We start from the raw sequence: 6,019 nt of genomic DNA, 5'->3' as shown, positions 1-6,019 counted from the left end.
TGGTGCAACTAATCTATACGCACTCAAAAAGTATGGGAAACTCACTCTCCCAACTTTTATTTATTTCTCAACCCTCCTACTCTATTTATAGAGGTATTGTGGATAACATCCCTATATGTTAGACACTTTTTTTCTCACATTCATTTGACAACCCCCAACTGCTAGGCTTACTTGACACATTTTGGAAGTGCCACCTTGTTGTAACTGCACTTCTTATTTTATCCCACTACTTCCTAATTACAAGTAACCACCAACTCACCCATTAACTTGAAAGTTATGTGTCCTTATATATTCTGGTAATCGCCCACTACCTCGGGTAGTTATCTCTCACAACCTTGAGTAATAACCATCCACTCTCAAGGTAATTATTCTCCATTATCTCTTGTGGTAACTGTCCACATTCTCTTTATGAAATAGAAATTAAAAAGAACATAAAAATAAGTTAACGTTAAAATGGATAAGAATAAAGACATGGGCAACAATGCACATTATCACCTAATATGGATATGTGTGTTTTTATTAGTCAAAATAAATTTTGTATTTCATTAGAATATCCTCCTTCTACATGCCTTATATATATATATATATATATCAAAATATCATTCTTTACATTTGGATTTGAGAGCCCATAATGAATACCCTACGCCTACACAACCTACGAACTACCCTCTCTCTCGTGTTTTCCTCTTTTCCTTCTCTTTTTTCTTCATCCTCCCCATTTGTGTACTTACTAGCATCAACTTGCTCTATCTTGAGCTTCACTTTCTTTTACTTCTTGCTTGGATCTCTTTGTTCTCAATAACCCATCACCATCTTGTTCTCTTAGTCAAAAGAAATGGTGTGCGTAACAAAACCTTCCTCCCACTTGCCTTTTTGAGCAAGTTGGAAGATGCAAGGTGAGATCATCTTCAAAGGAAATGAAGAACTTCTTGCATGATAGCTATGCATGTGTGGCCTCATTGAGGTTCTCCTTAACAATCAGTTGTTCAATTTTTGCCTCTCTGTAATTTGAGAGGGCGATTTGGAAGGAAAATCTTTTTTTTTCTAGGTAAAGGGGTGGTGAGAAGGGCTAGCTAAGGCTTCGAGGTTGGGGTGGGTTTGCTTGTTGCGCACTTTGCTTTAGTCTGCTTGATATTTGTGTTTTATGGCATTCATATGCTTGTGTTTTTAAGAAAGACAAAGAATTGTTCAAAAATTCGTATTTAAAAAACTAAAATGTTAAAAAAAAATTGTGGTCAATTTCAAAATGTTCCCAATGCCATAGAAATGAATAATAAACAATTCAAACAAGATGGAAGCAGAACCAACTAACCCAAAACTAATTTCCTACAAAGGATATTGTTCAAATACTATTTTTTACAATAGAAACCTTTCACCACCCACTAAGCAACCATAAATAAAGAATAGTTTGATTATGATATACCAAACCTTGGAAATCCCTATTCTATAAATATACTCTTAATTTATAGCACTCAATCTACCATCCATAAATCAAAGTAATTGTGAAATTGACTATCATGAAATCGTTGAGTGGCTATGAGTGCCAAATCCTTGTTGGATTCGTCACGCACTATTGAATCGACCTCTTTGTCACTCACTACTGAATCGACCTCAGAGAAGGAAGAAGCCGCCAAATTCTTGTTGGATTCGTCACTCACTCATAAATCGGTCTCTGGGAGTGAAGAAGTTTTTCTTGACAGAACTGTTCAACTCGCTCAGATCGCCAAATCTTGGAGCAATGATACTTTTATTTTATATTATATGCAAGAGCGATATTATGTGTTTCGATACTTACGAGAGATAGCGCACGAGGTTTACACTTGAAGAAATTTTTTTAAGAGAAATTGTGAATTTTTTTTGGGAGAGTTGACCTGGGTAAAGTGCATCGTTCTTTAAAACTTTTATTATTAAAAAAAATGAAAGATATATGACATCAGTTTTAATATCGCCCATTACCTTGGGTCGTTATCTCGCATAAACTTGAACTAATAACCATCGATTCTCGATGTAGTTATTCTACAATATCTTTTGTGGTAACGCCCAAATTTTCTTATGAACTAGAAATTAAAAAGCATAAAAAAAGTTCAACTTAAAAGGATAAGAATTAGGGGTGGGCGAAGTCTGATAGATGAACACATCAGCTCAAGTTAGTTTAGTATTGTTAGAATACCCACGTGCTATTCACGTGTTAATCCATGGTTGTTAGTTACTTAAGCCTTTGAATAACCATATAGAAAATGTCAATGCATTCTCTCTATTTTTAGAGATACCTTTTTTGTTATCATGGGTACCTTATTGGTACTATTCAATCGATTCGGTCTGATCTAATTTTTGAGAAAAATAGGAGGAAACTTACCGCACCAAGCCGAACTACCTATTCCCGGTGAGGTTTTCCGGTTTAGACTGGTTCCCTTTTTTTTTTTTTTTTTTCTTTTTCTTTTTAAGTTCTCTTTGTTTTTGTTGGACTTTAGTAGCATATAAGGCCCTGTTTCACATTTGTATAACAATTGGCCCTAAACTTTAATAATTTCAACATGTCATGCAATCTAATTCAATCTAATTTTACATTTCAATCAGGCCTAAACTTTAATTAAAGCCTATCTTTCACATTCAATACAATCCAACAGAGCAAACAACATATACATGATACATGCATATGCATTTTAACTTCCAAACACAAAACACGCATGCTGCCATGTGTCATCCAATCTAATCATACAATCTTAAGAATTACAACCTAATGTAAAAATTGATAATTAAATTACAAATCAAGTTAGAAATTCTAAACATAAGACCAAAAATTAAAACATAACACCACCAATGGAAGCTTCACATATTAAGTTATCACTGGAAAGTAGCAGGACTTGAGTTGATAGGTGCGGATAAACTCGTAAGATCTACAAATAGAAACATAAACACATTAAAACATTAGGCAAACATGCAATATATATATATATATAGTATACATCATTAAATCACATAAAACTAGAAACAAATACCTGACTCAATGGATTGATAAAACTCCATCTCTTGAATGGTGGGCTCATATTGTATAGAGGAGATGTCATCGAACCTTAAACAATTTTGAGAACAAATTAAGGCCTTCACAATCTTAGGAGTTAAAGAAGCAGAGAATGAATTAACACCCGACCACCCATGCTAAAACATGATTATGAAGCCACAGTTGATACGGGAATAGCAAGCATATCCTTTGCAATATATGATAAACCCGGATATTTAACTCCATTTAATTCCCACCACTTCAAAATATCGAAGTTGGGAATCACTTTTTCAATTGGGTTGGTTCAGTACCTATCAATTTCATGCTCCAGTACCACAATGTTACTTGCTTAAGATTCTTTTATCCAACTTTTCTCCATTTTCCAAAGGTGCTACTCTCCTCTTTTTTAGTTAGAACTTGTCATATGGTACTAATAGTAGAACTAGTATCACTATTAGCACTAGTACCTTGAGTAGTAGAAGGTGATGGGATAACATACTCCTCATAAAGCTTCATTAAAAGATTTTTTCACTTCATTTTTCTTCTTAGTAGCATCTTGCGAATTTTCAAACCTCCTCTTTAATACAAACCCCAAGTTCCCTAACTTGTACCGAGGATCAAGAACAAATGCTACCATCAAAAGTTGGTTCACTTTATCAAGGTCACTCAAATATTTCTCAAATTTCATCTTCATGCTACATGTCATATCATTCAAAACCGTGGAGGTGTGAGTTTGACTTGGTAATTGCTCTCCAAAAAATAAATCACCAATTTTATCCCTCATTGCAATCAAATTATGAAAGGTGGTGTGGGAGCGGGATGCAAAGAAACATTTATCTTCAACGTCACATCATACCTTAGTTGGTGGCCCTATCTTCTTTTTAGGCCTAGATGCAACCACCCCTTCATCTTCCCTAACCGGTTCATCTTCACCAAACCAAGATGCAAATGGGGCATCATCATCTTCTCACATTCTCACAAAGGCTTTTTCAAACCTCAAAGCAGCATCCAACATCATATATGTTGAATTTTACCTAGTTGGAACATCCAACACCACAAATCCTTTGCATTCAATTCGCTCCTACAAAACACAAGTTTTAAATTCTTCTAATTTTTGTGGAGAGGATTTTACATACCTAACCGCATTCCTCATTGACAATATGCTTTTCTCTAGTTTTTTCAAGCCATCTCGAATAATCAAATTGACAATATGAGCACAACACCTCACATGCATGGACTTTCCTTCCAACACAAGACTACCATTCTTCCAATGACCCATTTTCGACTTCAAGTAATCTATTTTCCTTCGTGTTTGAAGAAGCATTATCAGGCTTTGATTGCGGGTATCTTCTTTGAATCCCAATGAAGCAAACAAGTCTCAAGGAGTTCCCTTTGTGGTTAGCAATAACACAAAAGTTCAAAACTCTTTTGTGCAAATTCCATTCATCATTTATAAAGTGTTCCATGATCACCATGTAAATTATGTTTTGAACACTTGTCCAAGTGTGTGTTGTGAGGCATACTCTATGTGATGCTAATTCTCCTTTCAACTTTTGTTTCATCTCATCATACATAACCATAAAATGCCTTACAAGTGTCCTATGAGATGACACTTGGAAATGAGGGTTCAATGATTCACAAAATCTCCTAAACCCTTTACCTTCAACCACGCTAAAAAGCAACTCATCTATCACTACCATTTCTACACAAGACCTTAACCAATCTTCTTTAGTTATGCCCGGTTGTTGAAAGACCACCAAGTGCTTGGTCAAAAGACAAGGTCTTTTGTCTTTTATCATTGCCAACCCTCCTGGAGTATTTCTTACGTAGAGACTCAATATGTTTCCTCAAACTTGACGTCATATTCAAATTAGGGTCCACGACATAAGTAATAAAGCAATACCTGTACCTATCTCTCTTTTTACATATTGAAGATTTGCTCCCATCCTTTTTCACACTCTCAACCACATCATCATATTTTTCAAAGTGATCCAATACCTTCGATTTTTCTCTTGATGATTTTCTAGTCTCGGAATCAAGTAATGGTGAAAGACCACTCAGTTGAGGAGGTATTTGGGCTTGAGATTGGGTTACTGGTAGGCTAGGTGATGGTGATGATGCTAATGCGGAAGAAGAGCATACTTCGTTACTATTATTGGGCAATTGTTCAAACTGGTTCATCCCTTCTTTAATAAAAACCTAATATCAAAACAAAAACCAACATAGCAGCAAGATACCCTGACTAATAATTATACAAGACTTGTAGAACCTAAAAAGCAATTAAATAAAAATCATAACCTAATTTAACAATCCAAAAAACCAAAAATTAGATGTAGAACACAAAAATATACTAATTTACACAACCTACTTTTTAAAAATATAATATATATATATATATATTCATAAGAACAAAAACCATAATTTCAGTATCAAACACATTCAAATTATCACCAATTAATCAACATCATTATATAAAGAAATCTATTAAAACAAAATTCATTATCAAATAAATTCAAATCATCAAGGTTCTCATCAATTCATCATCAATTCATTCATCAATTCTCATCCATTCAAATAATCAATTCTCAATTTATCAATTCATCATCATCATCATCATTTCTTGCCATCTTATTTCATCATGATAAAACAAATTTGATTATAGACTCAATCCAAATCATCATGAATGAATTCATGAATTCTTAATTCAAATCATCACATTATGATATCAATCCATCAAACCATCATCATATGAAGATTTCAACATCAGCAACACAAACATGCTAATCAATTGCAAAAAAGATATATAAAAAAAATGAAATCAAATGAAATTAAAGGGATAAGAATATATATACCTTTGGGAACAACAACACGAACAACTGCAAGCCTAATTCCAAGCAACGTCAACAACAATTCGAAGCCTTGTCACAAATGGAACAAATATTAGAATCAACATGCCCGAATTAAAATCATAAAAAACAAATCCCTAAATTGATACCGTAACCCAAAACCCATAACTAA

At 34.0% G+C, this 6,019-nt stretch overlaps 1 long non-coding RNA gene across 1 annotated transcript; it reads right to left on the bottom strand.

Annotated features, from left to right (window-relative positions):
- Positions 1-2,540: 2,540 nt before the first annotated feature.
- LOC148915485 (uncharacterized) lies at positions 2,541-5,354 on the bottom strand. The gene is made up of 2 exons (XR_016128604.1): positions 3,000-5,354; positions 2,541-2,897 (listed from the first exon to the last, which is right to left on the bottom strand). It is a non-coding gene; the product is annotated as an uncharacterized LOC148915485 (long non-coding RNA).
- Between the last annotated feature and the right edge of the window lie 665 nt (positions 5,355-6,019).

This window comes from Prunus mume, linkage group LG7 (assembly GCF_029339155.1).
Source record: "Prunus mume cultivar Tortuosa linkage group LG7, ASM2933915v1, whole genome shotgun sequence".
Taxonomy (NCBI): Eukaryota; Viridiplantae; Streptophyta; class Magnoliopsida; order Rosales; family Rosaceae; genus Prunus; species Prunus mume.
This window is presented reverse-complemented; position numbering and strand designations above follow the sequence as displayed.